The sequence below is a fragment of the Bombus affinis genome, unplaced genomic scaffold (assembly GCF_024516045.1).
Source record: "Bombus affinis isolate iyBomAffi1 unplaced genomic scaffold, iyBomAffi1.2 ctg00000059.1, whole genome shotgun sequence".
Classification (NCBI taxonomy): Eukaryota; Metazoa; Arthropoda; class Insecta; order Hymenoptera; family Apidae; genus Bombus; species Bombus affinis.
Window position 1 is genome coordinate 263022 of NW_026108820.1, and position 25938 is coordinate 288959.

General features: G+C 37.8%; 1 long non-coding RNA gene across 1 annotated transcript in view; it reads right to left on the reverse strand.

The window, feature by feature from the left end:
• Positions 1 to 20302, reverse strand: part of LOC126926882 (uncharacterized) — a 33682-nt gene extending 13380 nt beyond the window's left edge. The window contains exon 1 of the long non-coding RNA XR_007714985.1: positions 19029 to 20302. This is a non-coding gene — a long non-coding RNA (uncharacterized LOC126926882). The remainder of the gene's footprint in view (positions 1 to 19028) is intronic.
• Between the last annotated feature and the right edge of the window lie 5636 nt (positions 20303 to 25938).

Here is a 25938-nt window from a genome sequence, read left to right on the forward strand (position 1 = left end):
TCGAAATCGAAGAATCCAACATCGCGATCCTATGAATCGAAGAATGAGACGTAAATATTCGAAGTATGGTTGAGAAACGATAGAAAATTCCGAGTGTTACGCTGTATTTCTCGTTCGATTTAAATCGAAATTTTAATGAGGAACAGCGCCGATTGATATTTAAAAGTGAAACGGTTAAGAGCAACGATACAGGTTTTGTTAAAAGCAATTGGTCTATTTACCTCGCTGTTTAAACGGGTTTGTTTGACGTTACTTTGATCAATTTCCATTGACACTTTTATAGATAGCATTCTTTTTTACGGATGGAAAGCCGTCTGATGGAAATTTGTCTGAAATGTCCGTCGTAAAATTGCATTTTCGCGGGCAACAGAAAACAATGGAATTTTGTACAAAAGCGCAATACTTTAATTAGCGCAAAATTCCATTTTCCCCGCTGGGAAATTGAATTTTCTATTAAAGCGTGATACGTTTAATCAGCGGTGGCGTAAATTCAACAAACTAACAACTGGAATATTGACTTGTCACAATTTTGTGACACCGTATATGTCGTTGATACGTTCCAGTCTGGTCGTATTTACAATTTCAGAAATTTTGCAACTATTTTTTCATTTTATCCGTAACGAGAATAGCGAAGATAAGACAGGCAAACGTGGTAAAACGTTGATAATTCGGTTACAGGGAAATCGAATAAATTCGAAGTTGAAGAAAGTAAGAGAAAGTCGAAACGAAGCAAACGCGATTCCTTAAGCCACGATGTTCAGGGATTTTATAATCTTTCCGGTGACGTCTTCGACGTGGAATACCCAGAAGCTGAGAAATTGATTCTGTACGATGAAAAAGACGATGTCTCCACAGAATACAACGATACAATAGTGGAAGAATTATCGATCGACGTAAATCCTGTTGAGAAATGCTCAGTTGGTATGACCGCTAGTTACTAAAAGGTTACTAGGGTTGTGTTGGTACGACTCCTAACGACGCTCTTTTGTCATAGGAGTCGACCACGCCTTAATTGCTAAGACGCATTGGGAGAGTTTAAACGTTTGCTGTGTGATTTGGTGTTTTGTATAAGAGAGAAAATAAAAGGTGTGATAACCAATCCGAGTGGATCCGAGATTGATTATCAACCCCAACCTATATAAAATAACAAATCCCGAGGAAATTGGATACTTCTCTGGTCCTAAATGGCAAAGGAACAGATTATCAAGTAAGTCAAATATTTTTCCAAATGCCATTCTTGTACAATCGTTGCTTTTTTACTTACCACGTACAATATAGCGGTTAATAAATTAACGAATCATCGAATATTACTGAAAGAAAGAAATTGTACTGATATTCCAATCTATCGTGTACAAAAGTAATAATAACAGCATGTAATATAAGAATAGCTTATCTTCAGCCTTAAAAGGAACTCGGTTTACAATTATTCTCCCTATTGCGTTCCACTCTCGCTTGATCTTCTACACGTTCATCTATATTTCGCTGTTTTTAATTTATTTTATTATTCCCTGTCTATTACACATATGTATATTGTCCATTGCACGAATCTTTATCTATCTTGCCTAATTTAATGTAAAAAAATAGAAAAATAGACAAATTTGCTGGAGGAATACGTTTACCAAAATTTGTCAAGAATTTTAAAGAAATTTGCAGGATGAAATTCACGGTGATACCGAATTGATATTTTTGAAATTATACTTTTGAAATAATTATTTATATCATAATAATTATTCCACGAATACTTGCTCGTAGATATTAATTTATGCTTTTAATAATCATGCGTTTAAGCTATCAAGTCGAGTCGAGTAGACTTTCTAATTTCGTTGAAGATAAGTCGATTTCTAAGATAAGTCATTTCTAGAGAAAAGACCAACTGCTAAGGATTCGCCGCCACGATGGCTAGAGCTTGGAATAGCTGCTGATTACTCCGTGGTAGATTTTCATGGAATTCGAGTACAGCAATATATCTTGGCTCTTTTAAACATCGTAAGTAATACCAAACGAAATTCTGTTATTATACTTAGATATAGAATACCTCCTCCTACATATGTACGCGAGCAGCCGGGAAACATAGGGCAGAGTTATGCGTATCTCTGTATTTTCAAGGTACGCTACTTGCTTTCAAACATCTCGATCGTATATTCGGATGGAAGCTCTGTATTTTCTGTTGACACTGTTCAAAGCTTGCACGTATCTTTTAAAAAGTTCAGCGAATAATTTATCCGTAATGGAATTTTGTAATCGATTAATTTCAGCCATTCGGTAATTGGTTTTCCAATGCTGTTGAGATTAATAACGTACATTTCCTAAGATAAATATAACGAATAAAATTAATTTTTTAGGAAAATTATATAAGATACGATGTATTTACGAGAGTTTTGAATAATAATTTATTTGTAAGGCTGTAATACTGTTTTAACGCCTGTTACATTTTCGTACGTATTTTAATCCTAGGTCAGTGCAATTTACATGGACCCATCGCTCGAATCCAACATGATTCTAGTGATCGTACGAATGATTTTATACGCGGAAAAACGAGACGTTATGGTAAGCGATTTCCATTAAATTAAATCATTTAACTAAAGTAGTAACTATCTGAGATACGCATATGCGAGTGTCAATTATTTTATTTTCTACTTATCTGTACAGTGTATGGTATATAAATTATATAGGTCAAAATATCTGCGCATGACGTTTTAGGTCGATAAAATGCAACGAGTTCCATTTTGTTAAATTGGACAACCGTGAACGATCCCTTGGAAACAAATTTCCAAACAAACAATTTTCACGGATCATTGACAAACCTCGCATTTATCGTGTATCCGAAATATCTGTATAATCGACTATTAAACCTTTTTCATCTCTTAAGAATCTTAATTTAATGTTATAGACCTATGATAATATCATTGATATACGACACTTGCGATTCCTTTTACTTTTCTTTTTCTGCTATTCTTCTCTGCTGTGGAATCAACATTTCAACATTTTTCAGGAAGATTAAAATACTAATAGCGTTACAAGTTACATTTGATTACAATCAACAACACGATTACTTGCACATATATTTATTATCATTGACGAATATTTATATATAGTATATAATGCATGATGTAATAATAAATATAATATATTCGTAATATTTGCTAGCTTTTATTAAGAAAATATTAAACGTTGTCGTAGGTTCGCCGTGGCGATGCCAGACGATCTCTCGAGAACGTGAACAAATGGAACAGAAAGATGCTGTCCTCGAAGGACGTAAATCACGATGTTGCTGTATGGTTGACGCGGTTAGATATAGGATGTCCTTCCGGTTACGCACCTATGTCAGGAGTATGCGATCCCGCGAGATCGTGCGCGTTAAATCGAGACGAAGGCTTGACCAGCGCCTTTATCATCGCTCACGAAGTAGCACACATGTGAGTGTCCCACATGTTGGGATATCGTTGGCAAACTGAAATATTCATAACTGGCCTGGGTATTTACGCAGAGACCGTGTGCTATTTATTTATGCAAATACGTACTTTTACGAGAATAATTTGAAAAATGAAATCTCCATAGGAGAACTTATTATCTTTACCGAATATCACAACGAGTACTGTACTTTGAATCTGCCATAGATTTTTGCGTATTATGTGCGTTCTTGCATTCCTCCTTTCACCTACGATGGCTCTTAAACAAGAAACGATATCGTAACGAGAAATACAACTTAGCTGAGCGTCCACTTTGGTTCCACTAGTGTTGTCCCATACGACTTTGTGTTTGACCTCGCTATTAGGGGACTTTTTACCCAACGTTTCCTTCACCGCCTTCACTACCTTCGATTTATCGAACTTGAGACTTAAACTGGCCGTTACTAAATCTTCCGGCTTCTTCGACATCGGTTGGTGTCTCTTCGTGAACCAATTCGACGGTGCCATAAAGGTCGAAATAGCGGCTTTCGAGGATCCGCTAGGCTTACTTTTAGCTCCGTGCAATGTCGACACGTCGAAGCTGTTGGAACGGAAGCTCTTCGATCGACTTCCTTTCTGTTCGGTCGTTTTTCCGGGCCAGTTTGATTTGCTATCGTCCCGGGAACTCGGCGCTTCCTCGCCGCATCGGTTGATTTCCGTCGTGGAAGACGCTAACGAGCTTAGGATCGATATCAGATCCGTATTAGAGCAGACAATGCCCGCAGCACCGGAAACGGATGCACTCGCGGCTCTTGGCAGTTCCGAGACGCGCTTTCGGAGAGAAGACGTCGGCGAAACCGACGGAGTAGGCATTTCAGAGAATCGTTGTTTCGGCTGTTGAGTGTAACGTTGAGCGGAACTGTTACCCTCCAGCGGCTGTATTTCGTACACTTGCTCCGTCGACGTCCTGTACATCCTTAAGCGCACCTGGCAAACGGATTGCTTTTATTCGAAAGACAGTTTCTTTTTTATCATAATTCGTGCGTTATGATACATGTTTCGATGATTGAGCCGTTAAGCGTGACAAAGCGATGGAATTGTTTTGCACAGAAATTCTGGTTCTAAAATTATGTTAGGGATTCTAGGGCGTAATAACATCTTGGAACGCAAAGTTATCGATGTGTCGATGAAAGTTAAGCGAGCTTTATCGAAGCACACGTTCGAGTCTTTGGGCGATTGCTAGGAATACGCGTAATGTTCTTTTCTGTGAGCTGAAAAGTTGAACGACTATAAAAGGCGTTTGTAGAGGATTTCAAAGCGGAAGAAGAAGCGATACAAATGTTTAGAATCAGAAATTATCTGTTTATATAGAGATCTGTTTGATGCAAGATCTAAAATCAATCAAATCGGATTGTATGGATTGTGTATTTGTCTGTGTTAATCCTTTGACGTCGATACCAACGATGTATATAGCGAATGGCGGTTATCAGCCAAGATTATGAGCACGTACGCAAATAGACTAGAATATTTTGCAAGAATGAAATGTCTTGGTATGGTACGCTTTAATCTATCTATCCAAGTCAAAATAAGTATAAAAATCGCGTGGCAATCAACATATTTAAAAAAAAAAAAAAGAAAAAAAAGAGGAGAAACAGATGCTTCTGATTATTTAGTGCATTTTCATAAAATCTTCTAAATGTTTAATTCTCATAGAATAAAAGGGAGAGTATACGTTTGAATCTCAGCAGATTTTATTAATTATTTGAAACCATAAATACAATATGAGTATTACATCAACTTTAGTTCATACATGTAACAACATATTATTCTGCATGTAGCAGTTACATATAATGAAACATTTACTTATCCAATAAATCCATATTCTCTACTAAACGTTCGTTTATTAATAAAACTGCCATAATCGTCCACGCATTGTTCGCTTCCTTAATTATTTTTCAAAGTATAACGATAATCAATGATGCAACAGAAATATCACGTAACATCCCAACAATCTTACATGAGATTTTAGCTGTTTTTACTATACAAATTAAGTCATTATTAAAATAAGTCATTATAATAATATATATATATATATGTCGGAGATGAAAGAACACCGGAACGTTCCCTTTGGAACTTTGGGAAGACCCCTAGTATTGAAATTTAGATTTCACCATAGCCGTATTAAGAAACTGTTGTCATTCGATCCGACTGTATTTATTTGAGATTTATGATAGTGAGGCGACAATCAGTCGCCGAACGTAGCCGCGGTCAAAGGGATGAACGTTTTGTCTAACAAAGGCATGAAGTAATTCTATAGCTCTTCTTAAAAGAAATACTTGGGACAGGGCACGACGGTAAACGTTTCAATGGTTTCTGCCCCGTGGCTCGCCACACGCAGACTTTGTCCTTCGGGTAAGATGATTGCCAGATGCCAACGCATCTTCACAGTATATGTTTAGCTGAGCGAGGACCGGCTACGAATATTAAGTTTCAATTATACAAAGTCTTTCAAATAGACAAATAGCCTGTGCCCCAACTATGGGAAGATAAGAGAAATCTATCCTTCCACGAACGACGCTTCTCGCTAGCAACTTTTCCCAAGGACAGCTAATATCTTTCTCTAACCACCAACATGGAAATTGACCAATTAACAGCAACGTCAATTTCCCACACCCTTCGAACGGAGACTTTTCTCCGCTGTCCAAGAATCCGATGATCTCGTGCCCTTTTTTTTTTTTTTTTTTTGCGTGGGGAGGGGAAAATGCTATTACGCGTGCCCAGTGACCCGCATCACTGGGTTATGTGGGAGTCGGTCGGTTGTCGTTGCCATACCCACTAAAAACCCCTCCTCCTTCTTCCTCCGCTTAGAGGGCAGACAACCCCGGTAAAACCTGTCGGCAGTCATCAGGGTTGTCCTTTCGTGCCCCGTTGTATCTACTTCTTCGGGCAGTTACTGCTCATGTTGTCCTCTCAGCCAGTTCAGAATACTGGACTGGTCTCCTTCTGCGGTTTTTCGTTGTTTCGTGTTCTTGCCCTCATTGCTCCACGTAGTTGTTGTTTCGCTCGTTCTCCCCCTTGCCTCTTCCCAGGCCCTCGCTGTCACCCTCCTGTGACACATGACGGTCTTGCAGAATTGCCTGAATTTATTCCAGCTCTCGTTCTTGGCGGTCAACGTGGCGATCAGATTGCCCACGTCTATCTTCCCGCCCAGAGCGTTCTCCAGCTCGATCCTTCTGTCCGTCCACTTCGGGCACGCGAAGAGGGCGTGCTCTGCATCGTCGTTCGGGTCTACACAGTCGAGACAGTTGCCGTCGCTGTCCTTGCCAATCCTTTTTCTATAGACACCGAAGCTCCCATGCCCGGTTAGCAGCTGCATGGTGTGGTGATCGATGTCCATCTTCTTTTTGGTAAATAGCAGCGCACTCGGTATTAATTTCTTTGTGATATTTTCCTTTTTGTGGTTGTTCCACTCCTTCTGCCAGTCATCTTGGGCCTTCTTGCGAATCGCCTCCAGTTCCTCCTTCAGCTTGCAGCCGTCATCCGTGCCAATCCTGGACCCATGGATCTTGTTCCTCTCGTAGGTCTCTCCGAGCATCTTTATCTTTATGTAAATCGGGAGATTCCCGGTCAACACGCAAAGTGCCGCGTGGGAGACGGTACGGTATGCCGGCGTTGTTATGCACAGGGCCGTTCGTTGTGCTCGTTTCAGCTTTTACCTGTTCTTATCGGCATTCGCTGCTCTAGCCCACACCAGCGCTCCGTAAGTTACGATGGACTCCCACACGTTGTAGTAGAGCCTACGAGCCAAGCTGGGCGGCCCGTTGATGTTGGGTAGAATTCCCCTAAGGGCTCCTATTAACTTGTCGACTCTATTACACACCATCTCGATATGCGTACCGAACCTCCGACTGGAGTCGATGACGACTCCGAGATCTCGTTCCCTTAGGCACACCCATCATAGATTTCTTCGACAGCGTCACCGCGACGGAGAGCCACTCACTCTAGTGCGATCTCATCGGCAATCGACCTGTCTTTCGTATACGTAATAATTGCCCCTTGCTCTAACATACAGTGTAACTTAGACGCTAACGAAGGGTAAAGTTCGTCATCCCGTTGACCGCGGATTCGTTATTGAGCCTAGGATCATCGTCATTTGCTTCTCGAGTATCTAATTATCGCGATTACTTGTCCAATTCCATCATAGTCATATTTGCACTAGTAAATATCTCCTCTATTGCATAACGATCACGTCTAGCGCCAATAGGGATTCGTTTCACGCCCTTAAACCTAACTCTAATGTTAACGCCAACCCGACATATATATATATATATATATATATATACATAAATATATATATTTTATACATACATACATATATCAATTTTTATACACACAATTATACATATTCATTTTCATTTAATATTTTCATTTAATAATTTAATATACCTTCGTCCCGCAAAGGCAAATAAATTCACGCATAACATTTCTCTTCAGCGGCATTGTTCTAGGATTGTATTTGTTGAAAGAAGGATAGCATTAAGCGCTGGAATAAAGAATGACGAATCGTTATTCTTTAACCATCGTACTTAGACTCATATTTATTGAGCTACTTGTATTTTAATCGAAGTCTAATATCCTCCATCTGTAGGCGTAAATATTACTGCCGTTGTTAATGTCATTTTAAGTTTTACTACTGGAAAGGACATTTAAGTTTGAAGGCAGGCAAGTCTACTGTTCTTAAAGCTGACATTTAGACATCTAAGATTTTTTGTGTCTTTATTGACAAAAATATATTTGACTTTGCATATCTAAAATAAAGGATTTGCGTTATCTAAAATAAATAGATCATCTTTCTTTAGAAAATTCAATGTGGTGAAATTAGAATATGAGATAAAAGAAATACTATGCATACTTATTGTTCTTCTTAAAAATTAAAGGAATACTCATAATCCTAAAACATCCTTTCTATGTTGTACTAGATATATATACAATTAAAATGTGTAATAATGTGAATGATAAACTAGTTCGAATAATTATTTTGCTTAAACGTAAGTTAATTGAAATCAGATGAATGTTATACACGCATTATACCGTGCATTATGAACTATTGATTGATTGATGCTCATATTTAATTATTAACGAGAAAATTAGAAAAATAAGATTGAATTTAATCTGTCCTTCTTATATTTATTAAGATGAGTTCTGGGGCTTGAAACACTCGAGATTAGAAATTTTGATTAATGTTTCACATTATGACTGGACGCTTGTTGTAATATCTTTTGTACGAGATACACTATACATACACAAGATCAAAATGGAATTTCGAAACGGTCGTATCGTTCAACAAAAATCTCTTTTATCTTTGATCCTCTTCATAAAAATGCAATTCTCCTTTACAGAACATCATATAACATTTATTGTACGATATATTGTTCAATTATATTTCGAAATTTTCAGCTTCGAATCTTTGTTTAATTATACTGTAGAATTAAATATCATGCGTTATTTAAATATAAAGATAGACTAAACTTTTGTCCACATTTATTAAAGCTGTATCAACTGAGATGTTTAAATTTGCGAAATTTCATGGACTTTTATATTTAATTTTTCATCATGAATCCCGCTTTGCGATACAATACATATTAGATTTATAATATCTTAAATTTACAGTACCAATGCTGATTTCATCTGAAACTATTTGTTTGCAAATGATATCTTTCTTCGTTGGAATTACCCTTCACTTGTAAATTAATAATTATTAACATTGAACAGTATTGTTAAACTTCAATAAAAATAGGATCGATAACTAAATGTTAGTTAAAGAAACTTCCTATTACAGGTATAACAAATCATATTGAATTTTGTTTAGAAAACAATAATAAAAATGGGTGTCTTTTTGTGAAAATAATTTACAGCATATCACTCGACTTATTCATATAAGAGACATTAGTTTGTTTAAATACCCTGTTGCACCCTTTTATTCATTTTCAACCCAATTTTTTCACAACATTAAAAAATATTTTAAGCCTGAAGAAAAACATGAAAAACTTCTTATTAGCATGATTTCATGCTAAACATCCTCTTAAGATATTATAAATCTTTCTTGTTTACTAAAACCAGAGCCTAACTGAAATATACGAGTATCGCAACAGGATTAATCGTAATACATGATTAAATACAAGCAATATGTAAGCTATATTTTTACTTTTTACTTCAGAAATAAATATTTCACCAGCATCGTCTTTAGCTTAAGGAAAATAAACTTGTGAAATTTAATTTAAAGCTTCGTAAAACATGGAAATGTTGCAGGATAACAAATCAGAAAAGATATATTAAATAAATCACAGTTCAGGTATCTATAACATGTGATTCTCTTAACAAATCTGTTTCATTCATCAAGCAACTGCAAAATTTCCGTAAAATCAGAAGCGGTTTCACAAATTATAGGCATTCGTAAACATGATAGATAAGAGTTAGTATCGCGGCGTTTTAGAGTATCTATGAGCGTAATATGGAAAGTAAAAAGATGTATAATAAAAATAGTTCACTTTCCAAGCTATCACTAACATTGTAACGAATTATTATACATATAACGGCTCACGAAAGTACTCGGACGCTTACAGAAACTTTCCATGAATATTTTGTTGAAGCTTTTCATGAATTTCAAGATGCATTAGGCTGTCTCAAAAGTTTCTTTCGTTTTGTTCTATTACTACAAAATAGATCATACATAAATCGATAGAATAATATAAAACAAAAAGTGTCGTGCATCTATTATTTCCTTATGAAACGAAAGAAGCTTTTGAAACAAATGTAAATAGGAATTATAAGATGCTTATTGATTACCATCGGTATTTGGACAGTTAATTATGTATTGTATAAATAAGTCACAATATTTTTAGTAGGAGCATTTTTACCCCTAATCAATCATATGTTTAAAAATACTCTTTACATTGTACATTAGTTTTTTGCTATGTGTACGTCTGCAATAAGCATCTTCTAGCTTCCATATATATATTTCCAAATTAGTCTCAATTTTTACCGGTGTAATCATGATAGACACGTCTCGTTACATTGAAGTGAAGTGAAGAAAAACACTAACACACATAATATATATTCGCAAAAATCTTCTATCTAATATTTTCGTCAACTACTGTATACACATTTATTAGATATTTGTGTGAGATTAAAATCGACAGATACGATAAAAGAATATTGTAGAGGTATAACAATAAGAAAATACAAGGAAAGTATAGCTCGTTAATTTGAATTACACCAGATTGTCAGTCATCTATTAGGTCGTGTTAATCTCTGAATAAATTCTTAAATAAATAAGTGTTAATAAAGATAAAGATAAAGAAGTGTTAATTAAACTAGAGACACTTAACATTTATTAGCATTTGTTCTTCCCCATTACTTCTTGAATAGGTCCTTTAGGGAAGAACAGAGAGACGGTTCGCTGGATTCCGTCTGATTCCGATTTTGATTCTTGGTATTTGAAAACCAATTTGTCACTTTGCCTGACATTGGTTTGTTCGGAGATACCGAGGGCTTTCCGCTCGACCCGGAAGCCCCCGTATCGTTTCCCTTTTCCGCCGTTAACATCTTCTCAATTGCGCTACCAAATACCTACGGACAAAATTGTTCTTATAAATTTATGAATATTATGTATTTACGTATTTGAATGAAAATTTTTATGAAACGAGATTTCGCGTTAAAATACGTAATAGTAAATACGATAATTTACACGTTCTTTTTACCAAGATGAAAATGTACATGTAAATTTACTTGATGTATATGTAAATAGAAATATTTATATGTAATATTTATATGCTTGTATTTAAAATATTTTCATGCTTAAAGAATAAAGGTCATAATGTTATAAATATTTAAATCCTTGCACCTCTCCTTTATCGCGTAAGAAAGAGAAACTAAAGGTTTCACTCCAGAGAATGAGCTTCGTTCTAAAACAAATCAAATAACATATATTTAAGTATTTAACTGTTATTTAATATTCCTAATATTCAAAATAATATTTAACATTTCTATATTATTAATATAGATGAGAAGTCGATAAGATAGTTTACAATCATTAAGTACAGTATCGCAGATCCACCATCAGAGGTCAGTAATATTAAAATAAAATTCATGTTGGATTAAAAGTGTGGTTAAGTTGGGGCTAACCCCAAATTTGCAAATTTTGACCTAAGTCAAAAAGTGGCCATTTTTGCACCTCCTCGCGAACGAAAAATTCTTGTGCGACGTTTAAGAGAATTTATCAAAAAAAAAAACAAAGAATTATTAGCATTTATACGAAATGTGACATGGAAGTTGAAAAAGATGAGTGTAGAGATGAAAAAATTAAGCAGAGGTCAAACTTACGCGCTACACTTGATCTTCATTTTCTTTAAATTTTGATCCAGCTGATAAATCAGTAATTAAACCAAAGGAACTAAGTTTGAAATCAAGCGAATCTGAAATACTATCAGACTGTTGCTACTGGAGAACAATAGCCATCTTGTACTTCGTACTTGCTCGATTCCAAACTCTAATCGATATACCAACAGAATTTACCAGCAAAATAATTATTCAGAGATTCTGTCGGTAAAACAATTGAAGTTTAAAATCGAACGAATCCGAATTACTGCGAGATCGTTGGTGACTATTGTTCTCGTAGCAACAAACTGATGGTACTTCAGATTCGTTTGATTTCAAACTACAATTGATTTATCAATAGAGTTGTCGAAGAATTATTTTGTCGATATCGGTGTAGAACAATAGTCAACAACGATCTCGCTGTACTTCATATTTCCTCTATTACAAACGTCGATTCATTTACCAGCAGAGCATCTGAAGAATTATTTCACATGGATCATGTAGAAAAAAAACGAACACGAAAATGGAACTGTAATAACATTTTTTATTCCTTGCTGAGAGCCGTTCTTAAACATTTTTCCCTTCGCAAGAAGATCGGAAAATAACCACTTTTGACGCTCTGTTTTCATCCCATATGAATTTTATCTTTAATATTACCGATTGATAATAATGTCACTGCGATATTGTCCGCAATGATCGCAAATTATCTTCTCCACGTTTCACCTATATCGATAATACAGAATATCAAACAACAATTATTTAATTTCACGTTGTTGTTGACTTTATTAATTTTTACGATAAAGTGCATTCTCTGGAAGAGATTTTACGATTTACGATTTTCTTTTTCATTCCCCCTTTCACCTACGATGGCTCTTAAACAAGAAACGATATCGTAACGAGAAATACAACTTACCTGAGCGTCCACTTTGGTTCCACTAGTGTTGTCCCATACGACTTTGTGTTTGACCTCGCTATTAGGGGACTTTTTACCCAACGTTTCCTTCACCGCCTTCACTACCTTCGATTTATCGAACTTGAGACTTAAACTGGCCGTTACTAAATCTTCCGGCTTCTTCGACATCGGTTGGTGTCTCTTCGTGAACCAATTCGACGGTGCCATAAAGGTCGAAATAGCGGCTTTCGAGGATCCGCTAAGCTTACTTTTAGCTCCGTGCAATGTCGACACGTCGAAGCTGTTGGAACGGAAGCTCTTCGATCGACTTCCTTTCTGTTCGGTCGTTTTTCCGGGCCAGTTTGAAGAAATTCCCTTCAGATCTCCGGTTACCGTTATCCACTTCATATATAGAGTTTGAAATCTTTCTCAAAATTTTGAAAGGTCCTTTCCTAATTTCTTCCAGCTTATTTCTATTCATTCTGTTTCCGTTGTGGGTGAAGACCGTATCACCAATTTTAAACTCGTGTTCTCGTCTTTTTTTGTCATATTTTTGTTTGTTGATTTCGAAATTTCTTGCTGAGATTTTAAATGCTTCTTCTCTGTCTCTTTTTAAGTTTATCTTCTTCTCTGTTATTCCCTTAGAGATGATTTCGATCATTTTCCCATACAGTAAGTGATTTGGGGCAAATCCCGTTACACTGTGTCTGGTGTGATTGTATTCTTCTACGCTTTTTTCTGCGATCTTTGTCCAGTTTCTTTTTTTTTTCGAATTGATCTTGCATCTGATTCTGTTTACTAATGTTTGATTTACCCTCTCGTTTAGTCCATTGGAGGATGGACAGTCTGTCGAGGTGAAAATTAATTTAATGTTTTTCTCTCTCGCGTACTCTTGAATTTCCTTGGATGTCATCGCTGGGTATCGGTCTGCAAGGATAATTTTTATGGAGTCAGTTTCTCCTGTCGAGTTTATAAGTTTTATGATATCTTCCGCGCGTTGTGTTTTCGATGTGGACATAAAAACAGCCCTTGAAAAGTGATTTATGAGTATATGCATATACTTCTTTGGTGAGTTGTTGTTGGAAAAACCTCGGACCGTATCGAATGACATTATTTCAAACGGTTTCCTCGCTGGTCCTAGTCTCCACATAAGCCCGATCGGTCTTCTCGTTCTGCTTTTATTCCTAATGCAGGTTTCGCATTGTTTGCAGAATTTGTCGACAATTCGGTCCATATTTTTGAAATAATAAAAGGGTCGGATTTTTTTCAATATGTGATTCCTTCCAACATGGCCAAAGAAATCATGCACCGTCTTTATGATATGCTCGCCTAAACTAAACTCTTGTGAGACGAATATACGTTGGCGTCCTTTAATATTTTTAAAAAAAATCTCTGATTTTTTTATAAGGTCTTTCGTATTTTTAATATCTTCTCTGTTTTCTTTCTGATCTCGGATTATGTCTTGTTTTTTTATAATATTCGCTACTTTCAAAACCTCTTCTTCGTTCTCAAAACTTTCTAAGACGGGGTTCCTGGATAGTGCGACTGCCTCTATGTTGTGTTTTCCTGGTGAGTAGATGATTTTGAAGTCGTACTGCGATAAGTAGTGCATCAGGTCTCCTAAAGTTTCATCGGTTCTTGCTTTGATTCTCATTGATTCCAACGGTTTATGGTCTGAAAGGACAGTGAAGTATCTACCGATTAACCAATGCTGCCAGTACTGAATCGCCTCTTTGACCAGAACGCCGAATTAATGTCAAACGTTGAGAAGAAATGGCAATTTCCCGCTTTGACTATGATATCTTCAATTCTTGGGAATGGTTGTGGTTCCGGAACTACAATTTTGTTTATCTCTCTGAAATCAATACATAGTCTATCTCTACGATTCGACTCTTTTTTAAAGGCTAGTGTCACTGGTGCTGCAAATGGTGAACTTGATTCCTCTATGAGATCGTGTTCTAGTAGTTTCGTAATCTGGAATTCTATTTCTCTCTGATCTGGAATGCTACATCTGTATGGTTTCTTTGATATGTATTTATTTTCGATTAGCTTAATAGAAGCTTCTTGTGATTTCCTGGTTCCCACATTGTGTTTAGCAAATACATCTCTCTATAAGTTGGCTTACCTCTATTTTTTGTAGGTTATTTAGGTGTTCTAGGTTGTCCATAGGCTTACCCGTCTCCTTGTGTTCGGTAACGTTTACCTTTCTTCTCTGGTTATTTCTTCTTTCTTCTTTTCTATTAAATATTACTTCCTCTTTGTCGTCTACTTTTTGGCTAACCCTCAAATTCTCGTCTTGTCTTAGTTTGAATTCCCTTATGGCGTCCAGCCCTAAGATGAGATCATATGTGAAGTTATTATTGCGTACTATATACACATCTATCTCTTTCTCTATCTTGTTTATCCTCATTTTTAGTCTTGCCCGGCTACTCGTGAAGTCTTCCCCATTGATGGTTTTGAACATGCTCTTGTCTTCTTTTATCTGATCAATGATACTTTGATCGATAAAACTTGCATTCGCTCCCGTAAACACCTTTAATCTCTTTTTGATCGTTGACTTTAACTCGCAGTTTTATCAATGGTTCGTACTTCTCCGGGCATTTTAGTGTTTTTCTTCCTTCCCATCCGATGTTCCTGCTATTTCATTTTCTGATGTGAGCGCCTCCAGTGAATTTATTTGTTTGGGTTTGGATTTGAAGGAACTGAGAAAGCTACAAACTGGATATCAGTGTATGAAGAGGAATGCAAAAAATACAAAATAAAAAGCGATGAGGAAAAAGTCAAAGGTTTGAGAAAGTACCTAGGAAAAACAGCAAAAACGAGGTACCAAACAAATCTACTGAAATCTGGAGGACACAACTGGGAACTTTGGTTTCGGAAACAAACACTCCACGATAGAGCAAATGTACAGGCTTATAAACGAAATAATAGTAGCACTAGAAAACAAGGAATACTGCACAGCCCTCTTTATAGACATAGGGAAAGCATTCGATAAAATTAACCATGAAAGTCTACTACAAACAATTAGGAAATAATTCCCGGAGCAAATACACCAATTAATAAAATCCTATCTAAGCAGCAGAACCTTCGTAATAAAAATCAAGGACACACATTCTCAAGTTAAAGACATCAAGGCCGGGGTACCACAAGGAAGCGTCCTAGGCCCAATACTATACACATTATACACGGCGAACATACCAACAACTACCAACAGCACAGTATTGACATTCGCGGACGACACAGCTATACTAGTCAGGCATACTAACCCAGAAACGGCAGTCAAAATACTACAAGAACATATCATAAAAATAGAAAATTGGCTACAAGAAAAACAAATAAAAGCGAACCCCAATAAATGCAACCATATTACATTCACGCTACGAAAAAAGATACCACCAAACATCCTATTGAACGGCACGCATATAACGCAAACAAAGCATGTCAAATACCTAGGACTCCACTTAGATACACAACTCACATGGAAACTACACATCAAATCAATAGTAGAAAAAATACAGAAAACAAGGAGACAAATGCATTGGCTAACAAGCCGAAAATCCAAACTAAACATAGAAAATAAATTAAAAATATATAAAACGATCATAAAACCAATTTGGACGTAAGGAATACCATTATGGGGGACGGCAGCAATGAGCCATATAAACAAAATAGAGGTAATACAGGCTAAAATCCTCAGAACAATAGTAAACGGACCTTGGTACGTCAGAAACGAAGATATACGGAGGGACCTGGGAATGCCAACGGTCAAGGAAGAAATTAGCAGATACTCCGAGAAATACAAATCAAGAATAGCAACACACCCAAACCGGCTAGCTGCGGAAACATACAAAACCATAAACATGGACAGAAGGCTAAAAAGGAAGCACCCAGCAGACCTTATAAAGGACATAACCTAACAAACACGAGGATGGTACCCCGCTGGGGGTAGCCACCAACATGCTAATTTAACCGTTAAAAAATTCCACCAAATGTCCAAATTGGACAAATTGTGAATTTTAATAAATAAATTAAAAAAAAAACTGTACGCGTTAACAAAATAGTTCCAACTTACTTGAAAATAGTTGCTTGATTCAAGCAACTGTACGCGTTAACAAAATAGCTTCAAGTTATTTGAAAATACTTGCTCCACTCAACTGCACACATTAATAAAATAGTTTCAAGTTACTTGAAAATAGTTGCTTGATTGAGGTAACTTGACCAATCTGAATCGTCATAAAAACTTGGAAGGATATTTCAGGCAAAATTACAGGTTCACATTGGCAAAATGATTTTAACTTACTTGAAAATAGTTGCTTGATTCAAGCAACTGTACACGTTAACAAAATAGTTTCAAGTAACTTGAAAATAGTTGCTTGATTCAGGTAACTTGAGCAATCTGAATCATCATAAAAACTTGGAAGGATATTTCAAGCAAAATTACAGATTCACATTGGTAAAATAATAGGTTCACATTGACAAAATGGTTTCGAATTGCTTGAATTCAAATCGTTTGACGAAGCAACATGACTAATCTGAATAGTTTAATTGTCATCTTTATCCAAGACTCGCATAGTCAATCGAGCCATTCGGAAATCACATTGACCAACTCCAAAATTGAAAAGTAGAGAAAAGTAATTACAAGTATCGCAAGTGGTGAGACAATATGCGATAAAAATGAAAAGATGAGCGTGGCATTAAGCTCTAAGGAACTAGAGGTTTTGTGAGAATCAATCGTGTACTTGGACGATGAAATTGCGAAATTGTGAGATTGTCCAAAGATGAAGTTGGTCAATTTGACTTTCGCCAGGCTCGATCGTCACTACGACAGTTCTCGCGTATCGAAACTATCTTGATGTTTGTGTGGACAGGTGAGACGAATGAGCGATCGTGGCGGAGAAGGATCGGGACATTCGGTCGTTACGATGGAAACAGAGTTACCGACTTTGTTTGGCCGTCGCGAATCAGTCGCCTGTTTTCCTTTTGGAGGCGTGACGAGGATATTACCAAATCGTCGAGAGCCAGCGTCCAGAATGTCCGCACCACCGAGCGGTAGAGGAAATACGCACTATCTTCGGTTGGACATTATGGACGACATCGCATACCTAAGAGCGAGGGAGGTAAGGATCTTTCGTTTATTTTTGTTGAAGTGATCACCACTTCTAGGAAAACTCCACATCTGGTCTTTTTAGCTTTCTCAAGCGCTGAAGCCATCGACAGCATATAGACAAAGGAATAGCAGGGAGGCAGACCCAATACGGTAGACAGGCGACTCTATGAACGTTCTAAGAGAACGGATCTCCTTCGGCGTAAATGGCGCTCCTGATCGGCGAACGGCTGCAATATCCTAAATCTTTCTTTTCGACGGTTTCCTCGTCGATCGAAAGAAACTATTCGTCGAAGTGGACTATCTGTGGCTGATCTATTACGGTAGAAAGTGAAAAAGAATAAACGAAAGATCCTTACCTCCCTCGCTCTTAGGTATGCGATGTCGTCCATAATGTCCAACCGAAGATAGTGCGTATTTCCTCTACCGCTCGGTGGTGCGGACATTCTGGACGCTGGCTCTCGACGATTTGGTAATATCCTCGTCACGCCTCCAAAAGGAAAACAGGCGACTGATTCGCGACGGCCAAACAAAGTCGGTAACTCTGTTTCCATCGTAACGACCGAATGTCCCGATCCTTCTCCGCCACGATCGCTCATTCGTCTCACCTGTCCACACAAACATCAAGATAGTTTCGATACGCGAGAACTGTCGTAGTGACGATCGAGCCTGGCGAAAGTCAAATTGACCAACTTCATCTTTGGACAATCTCACAATTTCGCAATTTCATCGTCCAAGTACACGATTGATTCTCACAAAACCTCTAGTTCCTTAGAGCTTAATGCCACGCTCATCTTTTCATTTTTATCGCATATTGTCTCACCACTTGCGATACTTGTAATTACTTTTCTCTACTTTTCAATTTTGGAGTTGGTCAATGTGATTTCCGAATGGCTCGATTGACTATGCGAGTCTTGGATAAAGATGACAATTAAACTATTCAGATTAGTCATGTTGCTTCGTCAAACGATTTGAATTCAAGCAATTCGAAACCATTTTGTCAATGTGAACCTATTATTTTACCAATGTGAATCTGTAATTTTGCTTGAAATATCCTTCCAAGTTTTTATGATGATTCAGATTGCTCAAGTTACCTGAATCAAGCAACTATTTTCAAGTTACTTGAAACTATTTTGTTAACGTGTACAGTTGCTTGAATCAAGCAACTATTTTCAAGTAAGTTAAAATCATTTTGCCAATGTGAACCTGTAATTTTGCCTGAAATATCCTTCCAAGTTTTTATGACGATTCAGATTGGTCAAGTTACCTCAATCAAGCAACTATTTTCAAGTAACTTGAAACTATTTTATTAATGTGTGCAGTTGAGTGGAGCAAGTATTTTCAAATAACTTGAAGCTATTTTGTTAACGCGTACAGTTGCTTGAATCAAGCAACTATTTTCAAGTAAGTTGGAACTATTTTGTTAACGCGTACAGTTTTTTTTTTAATTTATTTATTAAAATTCACAATTTGTCCAATTTGGACATTTGGTGGAATTTTTTAACGGTTAAATTAGCATGTTGGTGGCTACCCCCAGCGGGGTACCATCCTCGTGTTTGTTAGGTTATGTCCTTTATAAGGTCTGCTGGGTGCTTCCTTTTTAGCCTTCTGTCCATGTTTATGGTTTTGTATGTTTCCGCAGCTAGCCGGTTTGGGTGTGTTGCTATTCTTGATTTGTATTTCTCGGAGTATCTGCTAATTTCTTCCTTGACCGTTGGCATTCCCAGGTCCCTCCGTATATCTTCGTTTCTGACGTACCAAGGTCCGTTTACTATTGTTCTGAGGATTTTAGCCTGTATTACCTCTATTTTGTTTATATGGCTCATTGCTGCCGTCCCCCATAATGGTATTCCTTACGTCCAAATTGGTTTTATGATCGTTTTATATATTTTTAATTTATTTTCTATGTTTAGTTTGGATTTTCGGCTTGTTAGCCAATGCATTTGTCTCCTTGTTTTCTGTATTTTTTCTACTATTGATTTGATGTGTAGTTTCCATGTGAGTTGTGTATCTAAGTGGAGTCCTAGGTATTTGACATGCTTTGTTTGCGTTATATGCGTGCCGTTCAATAGGATGTTTGGTGGTATCTTTTTTCGTAGCGTGAATGTAATATGGTTGCATTTATTGGGGTTCGCTTTTATTTGTTTTTCTTGTAGCCAATTTTCTATTTTTATGATATGTTCTTGTAGTATTTTGACTGCCGTTTCTGGGTTAGTATGCCTGACTAGTATAGCTGTGTCGTCCGCGAATGTCAATACTGTGCTGTTGGTAGTTGTTGGTATGTTCGCCGTGTATAATGTGTATAGTATTGGGCCTAGGACGCTTCCTTGTGGTACCCCGGCCTTGATGTCTTTAACTTGAGAATGTGTGTCCTTGATTTTTATTACGAAGGTTCTGCTGCTTAGATAGGATTTTATTAATTGGTGTATTTGCTCCGGGAATTATTTCCTAATTGTTTGTAGTAGACTTTCATGGTTAATTTTATCGAATGCTTTCCCTATGTCTATAAAGAGGGCTGTGCAGTATTCCTTGTTTTCTAGTGCTACTATTATTTCGTTTATAAACCTGTACATTTGCTCTATCGTGGAGTGTTTGTTTCCGAAACCAAAGTTCCCAGTTGTGTCCTCCAGATTTCAGTAGATTTGTTTGGTACCTCCTTTTTGCTGTTTTTCCTAGGTACTTTCTCAAACCTTTGACTTTTTCCTCATCGCTTTTTATTTTGTATTTTTTGCATTCCTCTTCATACTCTGATATCCAGTTTGTAGCTTTCTCAGTTCCTTCAAATCGTTCTATATTAAAGTTTATTTCCTCTATTTCCCTCTTATCTCGTCTTTGAAGGGACTCTAGAAGTTTTTCCATGTTCAGGTTGAGTTTCTCAGCAGTTCGTTCGTGAGTGCCGAGGCGTGCAGACGTGCCCGGCAAAGTCCACAAAGCAGCAAGTGACCATCCAGTTGCTGCTGAGTGCCGAGACGTGCAGACGTGTGTCCAGTGCCCTGTGAAGTTCACAAAACTCCACGTGACGCCCATCTGTCGAAAGCGAATCCAACTAACCTAGCCAGGGGTTAACAGCCTCTCGACTAGTTCTTTCACACTGAATTAACTAGCTCGATGATGGCTCTATCATTCCCAACAGGCTCCCCGGAGCTAAATTATAACACCGCCATTTTTCCTCCCCCGTGGCAAGAGGGCAACACATCTATCCTGGTAAACGACCATCACACGAAAAAACGAAAGCTCGAACCAACCAAGACAAATGTAAACAAGAGTCAAACTAAACCATCAGCCAGCCAGGTGACCACCTACAATAGATTTTCAATACTGGAGTCCACGGAAGACTCCATGATTACAACCGAAAAGGTAAATAATCTCCATACTCAAAGAATTCCCCCTCCCCCACCGATATTCATTAACGACGTAATCGACATACAGTCAATGATTAAGACTATCGAAAAAGACATCAGCAAAGAGGACTACAAGTTAAAGATTAACAACAACCACGTGAAAATACTGCCGACCCACCCAAACGCCTATAGAAAGTTAACCAAGCTATTAAAAACGTTAAACGCTAAATTCCACACATACCAGCTCAAACAAGAAAGACCATTTCGAGTGGTGCTACGCAACATCCACCACTCAGTCGATCTAGACGAACTAAAGTGCGAACTGTTAAATCACGGCCACGAAGTAACTAACATCAGCAACATTAGGCATAGAATCACAAAAAACCCACTATCCTTATTTTTTATAGACTTAAAACAAAAAACAAACAACAAAGAAATCTACAACATCAATCGGCTGATGAACTCCATAGTTAAGTTCGAGCCACCTCTTGTAAAGAAAGAAATAATACAATGCAAAAGGTGCCAAAGGTACGGCCACACGCAGAAATACTGCAATCACAACTTCCGGTGCGTAAAATGTGCAGGTAATCACCGCACTGACCAATGCACTAAATCCCCGGAAACCCCCGCCAAGTGTATCCACTGTCAAGGAGAGCATCCTGCGAACTACAAAGGATGCTCAGCCTACAAAACACTACATAATATAAAGTATCCAAAACTGAGACCCAAGGACATAACCATACAAGAACCTAAACCCCAAAAACTCACCACACCAACAGTATCCTATGCGCAGGCAACGCAAGGAAACGTAAACAACTCGAAAACACACAGTGTACACACAGAAAATAGAATTCCCACCCCACAAAGCACAGACAACTTTACCAGACTCGAAAAACTTATCGAGAAGCAAACTGAGCAAATTAACAACTTGCTGTCACTACTCACACTCTTCATGGACAAATTCATACGCACAGAAGCAAAATAAAACCAATGCGAATAGCTCTGTGGAACGCCAACGGTCTAGCTCAGCACAAATCTGAACTAGAACTATTCTTAAAACAACAGCAAATCGATGTGATGCTCATATGCGAAACCCACTTCACCGACAAAAACTACCTCAAAATACACGTCTACAACTTCTACCACACCCAACACCCCAGCGGAAAGGCCCACGGCGGCACCGAAATCATAATCAAATCAAACATCAAGCACTACGAACTTCAACCATTCCAGAAAGACTACCTCCAAGCAACAAACGTAGCAATAGAAGACTGTCATGGTACAATCACCACTTCAACTGTATACTGCCCTCCCAGACACTCCATCGCCAAAGAAGACTTTGACCACTTCCTGGACACCCTGGGCAACAGATACATAGCCGGAGGAGACTACAACGCTAAACACACCCAATGGGGTAGCAGACTGGTTACAGTAAGAGGCAAAAACCTCCTCAACAGCATAATAACCAACAACCTCAACTACCTTACCACATACGAACCCACACACTGGCCCACCGACACAAACAAAATACCCGATCTCCTTGATTTCTTCATAACTAAAAATATCTCGTCAAGACACGTCCAAATCAATTCCTCGGCTGATCTCTCCTCTGATCATTCCCCCGTGATAGTAACAGTCAGTTCAACTATCATCGAGAATACACCTAATGGCTCCATTCATAACCAACACACCAACTGGCAGCTCTTCAGAGAAGTCTTTACCCACACAACTTCAGCCTCATCCTCACTAAAAACCAATGATGAAATCGAAGCAGCCACGGAATACCTAAATGCGAGCATAATAAACGCTATCCGCGTCTCCACACCGGCAAAAACGAGAACGGAATGTAGCATTAACTTGGTACATAAAATCCCACCCCACTTTGTCTCCAGCATATTGCTTGTACGGTTCTGCAACCATGTAACATTTGCCCCTAATGCGATACAAGTATGAGAAGAGTTTCGGTATGTTGCAGACTAAGTATCGTGAATTACGAGCGCAATAAAAATGTTACACAAGGTACAATTGCTACAACAAGGAAAACAACGTTCCGATTTGTTTAATTCTTTTAATTCGAATCACGAAAAAAGCACATTGTTACGTCGCCTAAACATCTGCATGCCAGCCCTCGCGACCGGACAGCCAGCGGCCTGCGTAACGTCACTCCGACCCTCAATAAACCTAAGGACCCAATATATTCTTTCGCTGTCACTGTATTGTATCAACAGGCGTCTTCAGTCAACCCCTTTGTCCTGAAGAATTTCTTAAGCCAAAAAATATTTGTCGAAGCACATCTGGTTTTTAGAGAGGTCCTTGGGTTTATCAGGCGCGCTGAAAAAATACGGAGAAAGCAAACACGCACTCATCGGGAAGAATCGAATAGCTAGCTAATAAATCAATCAGGTTTTTCCATGAACAAGGTCTCCTATCAACCACGATGGTAGGAGGCCTTCTACCCATCCCTTCAAGCATCAGCGTAGGGCATAACCAATCGACATCGCGGATCATTACCCTCACTTTTCTTAACGAAAAGTGTGAACAACGAATCCGCGTTCGTCATGCAAAAGGGCACACCCACACTGAACTTTCTTCCATCTCAACGCAAGAGCGACCAATTAGTCAAAATTCTAACGCCTAACGTCTAACTCTGAACAGAACACCAATTCAAGTCGATCCGGGACATTACCAAACATTCGCTTATTCTATTAAGTATCATATCGTGCTACGTCCACCAAGAGACTAAGTTCAATTGTAAGAGCCTTGCTCTATATTGTATACATCTACATTATCTGCGTGCGATAAAGTTGTTAATTGTTTATCTCTTCTCAATCGTGTAGACTAATTGTTGGAAATATACATTATTATAATTCTGTGACTCTCAGTGTTATACCGCATCAACCACCCCGATTATCCTAACCGAAATACGGGGATCGAACTATTCGTGGTGTCGATTATTCTAATCGTAACGGGAATTTACGACTCTCGTTGACGCGTATTCTAACGACCGCGTCTCCCCGCGATAGCTCGAAATTTACACACATGTTCATTCAAAATGATAGTAATCCGTGTTATGAAAGAAGCAAGGACGAGCATATAAATTGATTTGAATTTTTCAAAATATTTGTTCAGATGGCGAATCGAAGAGATGAAAGGCGAATCGAAAGTTGAAAGATTTCGGAATAAATTATTTTTTTAACGTTCTGTACGTGTGCGAATCTTCGAAAGATGTTCCAATTTCCGTTGCTCTAAACCCAGATAAAGAAAGCTTGAAAAATAAACCTCTACCTTGTTCATCGCAAAAACTCAAGTCGTTTGATCTGACCTTACGAAGAAATTATTCAATTGCGAAGGATGTTGCGATAGTATCGCCGTTCACTGTACATGACCATTCTATGGCAAATCGATCATTTTTTCGCGTCGCGATGTCAGGGATTCTTTTTTTTTTTCCAACTTGCCAACTCGAGAAAGCGAAAAAACTTTCGACAGATCTAACTCACGAAGATGGAAGAGATCGATTTACGTAAATGGAAAGATGCGTAGCTATCTTTAAATAAATAAAAAACTTACATATTATTTAAACGAAAAAGGTCGTTTCAACAAAGATCCATTTTGAGACCAAAACAAAGATCCAAAATTTCTCCCTATCGCGCTCTCTTTTCTCTCATCTTTACACACTCATTGTGTAATATCATGGTCATATAGCAGTTTCAACAATGTTTCGACCATGTAACGAGCTATCCTAATCACATCGAACTACCACGGAAAATGCAGTCGAACAAGCAGACTAACGCCAATGATTCATAGACTCGTGGCAAACGAAAATTAATCGCTGCGAGTCTTTTTCCTGTCGTTGCTATATACTATGTATGTATGTATGTATGTATGTATATATGTACGTACATTTATATATGTAGCTTGCTCCGGACATACAGACTAACAGATAATAACCGAAGAGAAATATCCAGGCTGTGTCACACGACAAAAGCCACTAGCATGATTTAGGATGCCACCAGTGATAAAGGATATGCATCTATTATTTATAGTGATAAAAATTCTATTACTTTCTTCTCACAGTACTGTGTCTAACTAGACTGTGAATATTTATTGCGCGCTCATATTTCCACGAAAATAATTAAGAGAGACACTTGAACCGGAAGTTGCCGTTATTTGTTAAATATTATATTAGATCGTTTTTTTTTTTTTTTTATTTATTTATTTAAATTCACTATTTGTCCAATTTGGACATTTGGTGGAATTTTTTAGCGGTTACATTAGCATGTTGGTGGCTACCCCCAGCGGGGTACCATCCTCGTGTTTGTTAGGTTATGTCCTTTATAAGGTCTGCTGGGTGCTTCCTTTTTAGTCTTCTGTCCATATTTGTGATTTTGTATGTTTCCGCAGCTAGCCGGTTTATGTGTGTTGCTATTCTTGATTTGTATTTCTCGGAGTATCTGCTGATTTCTTCCTTGACCGTTGGCATTCCCAGGTCCCTTCGTATATCTTCGTTTCTGACGTACCAAGGTCCGTTTACTATTGTTCTGAGGATTTTAGCCTGTATTACCTCTATTTTGTTTATATGGCTCATTGCTGCCGTCCCCCATAGTGGTATTCCGTACGTCCAGATTGGTTTTATGATCGTTTTATATATTTTTACTTTATTTTCTGTGCTTAGTTTGGATTTTCGGCTTGTTAGCCAATACATTTGTCTCCTTGTTTTCTGTATTTTTTCTACTATTGATTTGATGTGTAGTTTCCAGGTAAGTTTTTGATCTAAGTGGAGTCCTAGGTATTTGACATGCTTTGTTTGCGTTATATGCGTACCGTTCAATAGGATGT